The 12430-nt window shown below is 40.4% G+C and overlaps 1 protein-coding gene across 2 annotated transcripts in view; it reads left to right on the top strand.

The window, feature by feature from the left end:
* Nucleotides 1-12430, top strand: part of BACH2 (BTB domain and CNC homolog 2) — a 379921-nt gene that overhangs the window by 30573 nt on the left and 336918 nt on the right. The gene's annotated exons all lie outside the window — the stretch shown is intronic.

Genomic DNA, 12430 nt, shown 5'->3' with positions numbered 1-12430 from the left:
AACCATATTAAGCTGTCTCTCTGACTAAGCACATCAGGCATCATCATGTCAAGAATGAGAAACAGTGTGTTTCCTTTAACAGCGGTGTATGTCATAGAGATGTTTGACCCATGATTTTTCATGAAAAGGTCCGTTTTCAGTAAACTCTTGTGCTTACCTAGTGTCTTCAGTGTGATAACTGGCCTCCCACTGATCAGGGGTGAGGTGCATCACAGAGAGTTTGAAACTATATCTTTTATCTTTCATTTCCTTGTTCTTTTTACTCTTTCAGCCTTCAGTAGCCATGGAGATTTTTTATTTTGAGTGACAATTTTACATATCAAATTTACAAACTGTGACTTTTAAAATAATTATTGTACTCTTTTCTGTGAGTAAATTTTAAAAAGCATTTAATGTAAAATGCATGCGTAGTTTCTTGTGTATCAAAGCCATGCTTTTCCTTAGCTCAGCTTAATCGTCTCTTGTTTCCAATTTGTGTTAGAAAGTTCTGTGTGAAATGTGAACTCTAGTTTATATACTTACTAACAGTTAATGCATGTCCCTTGGGATAATAGCCCTTGAGCTATCTTTGTGGCTGTCTTACATAGACCATTTGAGTCTTTCTCCTTTAATGCCAAGTATCCACTTTTCACATGTGAATTGGAGATGTTACTGCCTGAACTTGGACACCAGTGTGTGCATGTAATGTTGATTGATGTCATCATGGTTTTTGGCTACTCTGTGATAATTTTGTTTTTCAGAGGCAAATTTTGTGGGGCCAAACTTAAGAGATTGGATCTGTACATCATTCGTTCTTTCAGTCAGTAAACATTCATTTAGTGCCTAATCTGTGTCAGTGCTAGTCAAAAAGGAACATGGCAGGATTGCTGTCCTGGAATCATGTGCATGCATGGTACCTATGAACGGGTTCTAACAACACAACAGCCACTTGAATGGCCTAGGAATGGGGGTGTGGGGATGGGAAGGGGCTCCACAGATAGGTGAGTTGGTCTGTAAAAGCCATCGCTGTACAAATGAATCCCCAACCAAACATTGAAAGAGTGCACAGTAGATTCCCCCAGTTAGAACAGGGTCATAGACAGAGCATTTTAGGCAAAGGGCCCATACTATGCCATAGAAGCATGAAACATATGCCACATTGTGGTATGAATTTCAAATAACTTCATATAATGAGAGTTTGGGAGGCTGGCCTTCGTCCTGTAGTCAGTGGGGAACAACTTCAGAAATCTTAATGCAGAGGTTTCATGATGAAATTTGTGCTTTAGAAATACTCTCTTGCAGCACTATGGAGGTACAGCTAAGTACCTCCATAGTGGAATCCAAGGCGAGAGGGTCACTCTGCTCCTGCAGAAGTTCATGGGGCAGTGGCAGTTGGGAGATAAGGAGATGATGGTGCTGAGAGCCAATTAAGAAATAGAATCCTCAGAACTTGGTAACTGACTGATTATGGGTATTGAGAGAGAGAAACTTAGAGGTTTCTCGTTTGGGTGACTACATGAGTGATCTCATCAGTATATAAGTGCTCAATTAGATCATGAGATTGAGGGGCAATAGTAATGTAGGAAACAGAGAACCGAGAGAACCAATGATATAAGCCCTAGGAAGTGGACTTTTAAGGAGGAGGCAAATAAAAAGAAGCTTTAGAAGGAATGATCTGAGGGTATGAGGAAAACCTGAGGATAGGGTGTTCCATAAACCCAAAGCAGGAATCTGCAGAAGGAGGGGTCAACAAGAATGTTGAATACTTCAGAGGGGTCAAGCAAGGGTTCCAGGATGTGTCAACTGGTAGGTTCAGTAATCCTAGCAAGAGAAATTGATGGGCAGTGTCAAATAAGAAATGGGATGGTCATTACTGGGTATATACCCAAAGGATTACAAATCATGCTGCTATAAAGACACATGCACACGTATGTTTATTGCGGCACTATTCACAATAGCAAAGACTTGGAATCAACCCAAATGTCCATCAGTGACAGACTGGATTAAGAAAATGTGGCACATATACACCATGGAATACTATGCAGCCATCAAAAAGGATGAGTTTGTATCCTTTGTAGGGACATGGATGCAGCTGGAAACCATCATTCTTAGCAAACTATCACAAGAACAGAAAACCAAACACCGCATGTTCTCACTCATAGGTGGGAACTGAGCATTGAGATCGCTTGGACTCGGGAAGGGAAACATCACACACTGGGGCCTATCATGAGGAGGGGGGAGGGGGGAGGGATTGCACTGGGAGTTATACCTGATATAAATGATGAATTGATGGGTACTGACGAGTTAATGGGTGCAGCACACCAACATGGCACAAGTATACACATGTAACAAACCTGCACGTTATGCACATGTACCCTCGAACTTAAAGTATAATTAAAAAAAAAAATGGGATGGTTCATTTATACTCCTCTTTCAAGGAGCTTAGATATGAAGGGAAGGAGAGCAAGAGGGTCAAGGAACATTTTTTTAATATTCGTTTTCAAGGTTAAAATCTCAAGCAAGTTTACATGCAGGAGGATAGATATAATCCATTAGAGAGGAAGAAGAAGGACATAATTGATGGAATAATGTCTCTAAGCAGATCTGATGGCATATAAGCTAGAATACATGGCAAGATTAGCTTTGGGTTAGAGAAAGGACAACTCAGTTTTTAATAGATGGGAACAAAGGAGGAAAGACTAGGTGTGGATATGGATAAACAGAGGAAGGAAAGGGAATGTAGGTCTTGTAGGTTGGAAGTTTGAGGGGTGTGGTGCCCATAAAAATGAGTGCTTAGATCTATAGCTGGAAGCATAGTTGACTGATGGCCCAACTACGGCCCCTCTGCCGCCACCCTTGCATTTGTACTAAACTACACATTGCCACTAGCTTCTCCCAGTCATGACCAAGCACAATAGGGTCTCCTATTGCAGGCTCATCCCTGTGGGACACAGGATTTTTCCAGTGGGCCAAATTGGCTCAAGAACTCTTTCTATTGGCCTGAGCAGACCTTTCTTGGAACTGTGTTGGAATCCAAGACTTCCTAGCCATTCCTTCTTCCTTTCCTCTCCATGTCCATAGGTGTGGTTTGAAGGACCTCCCACATTCTGTGATTTCCTTTCTCAACATACCTTTTGTATTTCTAGTTCTATCTTGGTACCTGCTTCTGGGTAGACCCAAATTAGCATAAATAAATTGGTCAAAATATATATATTATTAAGGTAATGCCAGCTGCTGTAAAAATAACTTCTCAATTCAACAATGTGTACATCATTCAGACAGAAAATTAGTAAGAAATGTGGGACTTGAATTGCATTTTTGGCCAAATGGACCAAATAGACCTGTACAGAATTTTCCATCCAACAGCAGCAGAATGTAAATTTTTCTAGAGTACACACGGAACATTCTTCAGGATAGACCATATGTTAGGCCACAAAATTTAAGATTGAAATTGTGTCTAGCATCATTTCAGATATAACTTCAAACCACAGTGATATAAACTAGACATCAGTGACAGGAGGAATCTTGAAAAATTCACAAATATCTTGAAAGTAAACAAAATGCTCCAGAACAACCAATGGGTCAAAGAAGAAATCAAAAGGGAAATTTAAAAAATACCTTGAGGGCCGGGCACGGTGGCTTGCGCCTGTAATCCCAGCACTTTGGGAGGCCGAGGTGGGCGGATCAGAAGGTCAGGAGATCAAGACCATCCTGGCTAACATGGTGAAACCCCATCTCTACTAAAAATACAAAAAATTAGCCGGGCATGGTGGCAGGTGCCTGTAGTCCCAGCTACTCGGGAAGCTGAGGCAGGAGAATGGCGTGAACCCGGAAGGCAGAGCTTGCAGTGAGCCGAGATCGTGCCACTGCACTCCAACCTGGGCGACAGAGTAAGACTCTATCTCAAAAAAACAAAAGAAAAAAATATGCCTTGAGACAAATGACAGTGCAAACACAATATACCAAAACCTATGGAATGTAAGAGAAGCAGTTCTGAGAGGAAAGTTTATAGCAATATATGCCTACATTAGAAAAGAATAAAGATCTCAAATGAATAGTCTGACAGTACACCTCAAGGAACTAGAAAAAGAAGAACAAAACTAAAATCAGATTAGTAGAAGGAAAGAAAGAAAAATCAGAACAAACATAAATCAAATGAATAACAGAAAACCCACAGGAAGAATCAATAAACTAAGAGTCTTTTTTTTTTTTTTAAAGTAAATTGGCAAACCCATAGATAGTCTAACAAAGAAAAAAGAAAACTCAAGTAAAACCAAAAATGAAATTGAAGAAATTACAACAGATACCTCAGGAATAAAAAGGATAATAAGTCACTATTATGAACAATTGTATGCCAACAAATTGGATGGCCTAGAGGAAGCAGATGAATTCCTAGGAAAATACAACGTACCAGGATTGACTCAGGAAGAAATAGAAAGCCTGGGACAGACCAATCACAAATAGATTGAAGAAGTAATGAAAAACCTCTCAACAAAGACAAGCCCAGGACCAGATAGCTTCACAGCTGAATTCTACCAAACATTCAAAGAATTGATACCAGTACTTCTTAAACTCTTCCAAAAAAATAGAACTAGAAAGAATACTTTCAAACACATTTTATGCCAGAATCACCTTGATACCCAGCCAGCCAAAGACATCACAAGAAAAGAAAATTTAAACCCAATTTCTCTGATGAATATTGGTGCAAAAATCCCCAGTAAAATATTAGGAAACCAAATCCTACAACACATCAAAAAGATTACATGTCATGACTAAGTGGGATTTATCCCTGGCATATAAAGCTGGTTTAACATCTGCAGACCAATCAGTGGGATACATTGCATTAGCAGAAAGATAAAAATCACATGATAATCTTAATTGACAGAGAAAAAGCGTTTGACAAAGTCCAACATCCTTTCTTGAGAAAAATGCTCCATAGTGTATGTATAGAAGGAAAGCTTCTCAATGTAATAAAGGCCATTTATGAAAAACCCACAGCTAACATTATAATACATGGGGGAAAACTGAAAGTTTTTCCATGAAGGTCTAGTATCAGGCAGGCATGGATGCCCACTTTCACCACTTCTATTCAACATAGTACTGGAAGTACTACAATAGTAATTAAATAAGGAAAAGAAATTAAAGACATTGAAATCAGGAGGGAAGAAGTAAAGTTATCTCTATTTGCAGATGGTGTGATCCTATATTGTAGGGGGGGGAGAAAACCCTGCAGATTCCACACACAAAAAAAATGAATGAATTAGAACAATGAATGAATTCAGTAAAGCTGTGGGATGCAAAATCAACATACAAAATAAGTTGCATTTTTTTCATACCGATTAGAGTCTATTTGAAAAGAACATGAAGAAAATGGTCCCACTTAATAGCATCAAAAAGAACAAAATACCTAGGAATAAATTCAGCCAAGAATGTGAAAGATGTGTACACTGAAAACTATAAAACGTTAAGGAAAGAAATTAAAGAAGACACAAAAAATGGAAAGTTATCCCATGCTCATGGATCAGAAGAATCAATATTGTTAACATGTCCATAGTACCGAAAGCAATATACAGATTCAGTGCAATCTCTATCAAAATCCCAATGACCTTCTCACAGAAATAGAAAAAATACTTCTTTTTTTTTTTTATTATTATACTTTAAGTTCTAGGGTACATGTGCATAACGTGCAGGTTTGTTACATATGTATACTTATGCCATGTTGGTGTGATGCACCCATCAACTCGTCAGCACCCATCAATTCATCATTTATATCAGGTATAACTCCCAATGCAATCCCTCCCCCCCGCATGATAGGCCCCGGTGTGTGATGTTCCCCTTCCCGAGTCCAAGCGATGTCATTGTTCAGTTCCCACCTATGAGTGAGAACATGCGGTGTTTGGTTTTCTGTTCTTGTGATAGTTTGCTAAGAATGATGGTTTCCAGCTGCATCCATGTCCCTACAAAGGACGCAAACTCATCCTTTTTTATGGCTGCATAGTATTCCATGGTGTATATGTGCCACATTTTCTCAATCCAGTCTGTCACCGATGGACATTTGGGTTGATTCCAAGTCTTTGCTATTGTGAATAGTGCCTCAATGAACATACGTGTGCATGTGTCTTTACAGCAGCATGATTTATAATCCTTTGGGTATATACCCAGTAATGGGATGGCTGGGTCATATGGTACTTCTAGTTCTAGATCCTTGAGGAATCGCCATACTGTTTTCCATAATGGTTGAACTAGTTTACAATCCCACCAACAGTGTAAAAGTCTTCCTATTTCTCCACATCCTCTCCAGCACCTGTTGTTTCCTGACTTTTTAATGATTGCCATTCTAACTGGTGTGAGATGGTATCTCATTGTGGTTTTGATTTGCATTTCTCTGATGGCCAGTGATGATGAGCATTTTTTCATGTGTCTGTTGGCTGTATGAATGTCTTCTTTTGAGAAATGTCTGTTCATATCCTTTGCCCACTTTTTGATGGGGTTGTTTGTTTTTTTCTTGTAAATTTGTTTGAGTTCTTTGTAGATTCTGGATATTAGCCCTTTGTCGGATGAGTAGATTACAAAAATTTTCTCCATTCTGTAGGTTGCCTGTTCACTCTGATGGTAGTTTCTTTTGCTGTGCAGAAGCTCTTTAGTTTAATGAGATCCCATTTGTCAATTTTGGCTTTTGCTGCCGTTGCTTTTGGTGTTTTAGACATGAAGTCCTTGCCCATGCCTATGTCCTGAATGGTACTACCTAGGTTTTCTTCTAGGGTTTTTATGGTATTAGGTCTAACATTTAAGTCTCTAATCCATCTTGAATTAATCTTCGTATAAGGAGTAAGGAAAGGATCCAGTTTCAGCTTTCTACTTATGGCTAGCCAATTTTCCCAGCACCATTTATTAAATAGGGAATCCTTTCCCCATTTCTTGTTTCTGTCAGATTTGTCAAAGATGAGATGGCTGTAGATGTGTAGTATTATTTCTGAGGACTCTGTTCTGTTCCAGTGGTCTATATCTCTGTTTTGGTACCAGTACCATGCTGTTTTGGTTACTGTAGCCTTGTAGTATAGTTTGAAGTCAGGTAGCGTGACGCCTCCAGCTTTGTCCTTTTGACTTAGGATTGTCTTGGCAGTGCGGGCTCTTTTTTGGTTCCATATGAACTTTAAAGCAGTTTTTTCCAATTCTGTGAAGAAACTCATTGGTAGCTTGATGGGGATGGCATTGAATCTATAAATCACCTTGGCAGTATGGCCATTTTCACGATATTGATTCTTCCTATCCATGAGCATGGTATGTTCTTCCATTTGTTTGTGTCCTCTTTGATTTCACTGAGCAGTGGTTTGTAGTTCTCCTTGAAGAGGTCCTTTACATCCCTTGTGAGTTGGATTCCTAGGTATTTTATTCTCTTTGAAGCCATTGTGAATGGAAGTTCATTCATGATTTGGCTCTCTGTTTGTCTGTTACTGGTGTATAAGAATGCTTGTGATTTTTGCACTTTAATTTTGTATCCTGAGACTTTGCTGAAGTTGCTTATCAGCTTAAGGAGATTTTGGGCTGAGACAATGGGGTTTTCTAAATATACAATCATGTCATCTGCAAATAGGAAAAATTTGACTTCTTCTTTTCCTAACTGAATACCCTTGATTTCTTTCTCTTGCCTGATTGCCCTAGCCAGAACTTCCAACACTGTGTTGAATAGGAGTGGTGAGACAGGGCATCCCTGTCTTGTGCCAGTTTTCAAAGGGAATTTTTCCAGTTTTTGCCCATTCAGTATGATATCAGCTGTGGGTTTGTCATAAATAGCTCTCATTATTTTGAGGTACGTTCCATCAATACCGTTTTTAGCATGAAGGGCTGTTGAATTTTGTCAAAAGCCTTTTCTGCATCTATTGAGATAATCATGTGGTTCTTGTCTTTGGTTCTGTTTATATGCTGGATTACGTTTATTGATTTGCGAATGTTGAACCAGCCTTGCATCCCAGGGATGAAGCCCACTTGATCATGGTGGATAAGCTTTTTGATGTGCTGCTGAATCCGTTTGCCAGTATTTTATTGAGGATTTTTGCATCGATGTTCATCAGGGATATTGGTCTAAAATTTCTTTTTTTGTGTGTCTCTGCCAGGCTTTGGTATCAGGATGATGTTGGCCTCATAAAATGAGTTCTGGAGGATTCCCTCTTTTTCTATTGATTGGAATAGTTTCAGAAGGAATGGTACCAGCTCCTCCTTGTACCTATGGTAGAATTTAGCTGTGAATCCATCTGGACCTGGACTTTTTTTGGTTGGTAGGCTATTAATTATTGCCTCAATTTCAGAGCCTGCTATTGGTCTATTCAGAGATTCAACTTCTTCCTGGTTCAGTCTTGGAAGAGTGTAAGTGTCCAGGAAATTATCCATTTCTTCTAGATTTTCTAGTTGATTTGCATAGAGGTGTTTATAGTATTCTCTGATGGTAGTTTGTATTTCTGTGGGGTCGGTGGTGATATCCCCTTTATCATTTTTTATTGCATCTATTTGATTCCTCTCTCTTTTCTTCTTTATTAGTCTTGCTAGCGATCTGTCAATTTTGTTGATCTTTTCAAAAAACCAACTCCTGGATTCATTGATTTTTTGGAGGGTTTTTTGTGTCTCCATCTCCTTCAGTTCTGCTCTGATCTTAGTTATTTCTTGCCTTCTGCTAGCTTTTGAATGTGTTTGCTCTTGCCTCTCTAGTTCTTTTAATTGTGATGTTAGAGTGTCAATTTTAGATCTTTCCTGCTTTCTCTTGTGGGCGTTTAGTGCTATAAATTTCCCTCTACACACTGCTTTAAATGTGTCCCAGAGATTCTGGTATGTTGTGTCTTTGTTCTCATTGGTTTCGAAGAACATCTTTATTTCTGCCTTCATTTCGTTATGTACCCAGTAGTCATTCAGGAGCAGGTTGTTCAGTTTCCATGTAGTTGAGTGGTTTTGATTGAGTTGCTTAGTCCTGAGTTCTATAGTTTGATTGCACTGTGGTCTGAGAGACAGTTTGTTATAATTTCTGTTCTTTTACATTTGCTGAGGAGTGCTTTACTTCCAATTATGTGGTCAATTTTGGAATAAGTGCGATGTGGTGCTGAGAAGAATGTATATTCTGTTGATTTGGGGTGGAGAGTTCTATAGATGTCTATTAGGTCCGCTTGGTGCAGAGATGAGTTCAATTCCTGGATATCCTTGTTAACTTTCTGTCTCGTTGATCTGTCTAATGTTGACAGTGGAGTGTTGAAGTCTCCCATTATTATTGTATGGGAGTCTAAGTCTCTTTGTGAGTCTCTAAGGACTTGCTTTATGAATCTGGGTGCTCCTGTATTGGGTGCATATATATTTAGGAGAGTTAGCTCTTCCTGTTGAATTGATCCCTTTACCATGATGTAATGGCCTTCTTTGTCTCTTTTGATCTTTGATGGTTTAAAGTCTGTTTTATCAGAGACTAGGATTGCAACCCCTGCTTTTTTTTGTTCTCCATTTGCTTGGTAGATCTTCCTCCATCCCTTTATTTTGAGCCTATGTATGTCTCTGCATGTGAGATGGGTCTCCTGAATACAGCAGACTGATGGGTCTTGACTCTTGATCCAGTTTGCCAGTCTGTGTCTTTTAATTGGAGCATTTAGTCCATTTACATTTAAGGTTAATATTGTTATGTGTGACCCTGATCCAGCCATTATGATATTAACTGGTTATTTTGCTCGTTAGTTGATGCAGTTTCTTCCTAGCCTCGATGGTCTTTACATTTTGGCATGTTTGTGCAGTGGCTGGTACCGGTTGTTCCTTTCCATGTTTAGGGCTTCCTTCAGGGTCTTTTGTAAGGCAGGCCTGGTGGTGACAAAATCTCTAAGCATTTGTTTATCTGTAAAGGATTTTATTTCTCCTTCACTTATGAAACTTAGTTTGGCTGGATATGAAATTCTGGGTTTAAAATTCTTTTCTTTAAGAACGTTGAATATTGGCCCCCACTCTCTTCTGGCTTGTAGAGTTTCTGCCGAGAGATCTGCTGTTATTCTGATGGGCTTCCCTTTGTGGGTAACCCGACCTTTCTCTCTGGCTGCCCTTAAGATTTTTTCCTTCATTTCAACTTTGGTGAATCTGACAATTATGTGTCTTGGAGTTGCTCTTCTGGAGGAGTATCTTTGTGTGTTCTCTGTATTTCCTGAATTTGAATGTTGGCCTGCCCTACTAGGTTGGGGAAGTTCTCCTGGATGATATCCTGAAGAGTGTTTTCCAACTTGGTTCCATTTTCCCCCTCACTTTCAGGCACCCCAATCAGACGTAGATTTGGTCTTTTTACATAATCCCATACTTCTTGCAGGCTTTGTTCATTTCTTTTTCTTCTTTTTTCTTTTGGTTTCTCTTCTCGCTTCATTTCATTCATTTGATCCTCAATCGCTGATACTCTTTCTTCCAGTTGATCGAGTCAATTACTGAAGCTTGTGCATTTGTCACGTATTTCTCGTGTCATGGTTTTCATCTCTGTCATGTCGTTTATGACCTTCTCTGCATTAATTAGTCTAGCTGTCAATTCTTCCACTCTTTTTTCAAGATTTTTAGTTTCTTTGCGCTGGGTACGTAATTCCTCCTTTAGCTCTGAGAAGTTTGATGGACTGAAGCCTTCTTCTCTCATCTCGTCAAAGTCATTCTCTGAGCAGCTTTGATCCGTTGCTGGCGATGGGCTGCGCTCCTTTGCAGGGGGAGATGCGCTCTTATTTTTTGAATTTCCAGCTTTTCTGCCCTGCTTTTTCCCCATCTTTGTGGTTTTATCTGCCTCTGGTCTTTGATGATGGTGACGTACTGATGGGGTTTTGGTATAGGTGTCCTTCCTGTTTGATAGTTTTCCTTCTGACAGTCAGGACCCTCAGCTGTAGGTCTGTTGGAGATTGCTTGAGGTCCACTCCAGACCCTGTTTGCCTGGGTATCAGCAGCAGAGGTTGCCAAAGATAGAATATTGCTGAACAGCGAGTGTACCTGTCTGATTCTTTCTTTGGAAGCTTCCTCTCAGGGGTGTACTCCACCCTGTGAGGTGTGTGGTGTCAGACTGCCCCTAGTGGGGAATGTCTCCCAGTTAGGCTACTCAGGGGTCAGTGACCCACTTGAGCAGGCAGTCTGTCCCTTCTCAGATCTCAACCTCCGTGTTGGGAGATCCACCGCTCTCTCCAAAGCTGTCAGACAGAGTTGTTTGCATCTGCAAAGGTTTCTGCTGCTTTTGTTGTTGTTAACTGTGCCCTGTCCCCAGAGGTGGAGTCTACAGAGATAGGCAGGTTTCCTTGAGCTGCTGTGAGCTCCACCCAGTTCAAGCTTCCCAGCGGCTTTGTTTACCTACTTAAGCCTCAGCAATGGCGGGCGCCCCTCCCCCAGCCTCGCTGCTGCCTTGCGGTTAGATCGCAGACTGCTGTGTTAGCAATGAGGGAGGCTCCGTGGGCGTGGGACCCTCCCGGCCAGGTGTGGGATATATTCTCCTGGTGTGCCCGTTTGCTTAAAGCGCAGTATTGGGGTGGGAGTTACCCGATTTTCCAGGTGTTGTGTGTCTCAGTTCCCCTGGCTAGGAAAAGGGATTCCCTTCCCCCTTGCACTTCCCAGGTGAGGCGATGCCTCGCCCTGCTTCAACTCTCACTGGTTGGGCTGCAACAACTGACCAGCACCGATTGTCCGGCACTCCCTAGTGAGATGACCCCAGTACCTCAGTTGAAAATGCAGAAATCACCAGTCTTCTGTGTCGCTCGCGCTGGGAGTTGGAGACTGGAGCTGTTCCTATTCCAAAAATACTTCTTGAATTTGAACAGAACCATGAAAGACCCTGAATAGTCAAAACAATTATGAAAAAGCAAAACAAAGTTGGAGGTGTTATACCTCCTGATTTAAAATTATATTACAAAGTTATAGTAATAAAGACAGTATTGTACAGGCATGAAAACAGACACATAGACCGGTGGAACAGAATAGAGAGTCCAGAAATAAATCCACATATATATAGTCAACTAATTTTTGACAAGGGCACCAAGAAGACACAATGGAAGAATAATAGTCTCTTTCATGTGTACAGCCAACAAACACATGAAAAAATGCTTGTCATCACTGGCCATCAGAGAAACGCAAATCAAAACCACAATGAGATAGCATCTCACACCAGTTAGAATGGCAATCATTAAAACGTCAGGAAACAACAGGTGCTGGAGAGGATGTGGAGAAATAGGAAGACTTTTACACTGTTGGTGGGATTGTAAACTAGTTCAACCATTATGGAAAACAGTATGGCGATTCCTCAAGGATCTAGAACTAGAAGTACCATATGACCCAGCCATCCCATTACTGGGTATATACCCAAAGGATTATAAATCATGCTGCTATAAAGACACATGCACACCTATGTTCATTGAGGCACTATTCACAATAGCAAAGACTTGGAATCAACCCAAATGTCCATCGGTGACAGACTGGATTAAGAAAA

Source organism: Trachypithecus francoisi, unplaced genomic scaffold, assembly GCF_009764315.1.
Source record: "Trachypithecus francoisi isolate TF-2019V2 unplaced genomic scaffold, Tfra_2.0 Lachesis_group15, whole genome shotgun sequence".
Taxonomy (NCBI): Eukaryota; Metazoa; Chordata; class Mammalia; order Primates; family Cercopithecidae; genus Trachypithecus; species Trachypithecus francoisi.
The sequence above is the reverse complement of the archived record's forward strand: the minus strand, read 5'-3'. Positions and strand labels throughout refer to the sequence as shown.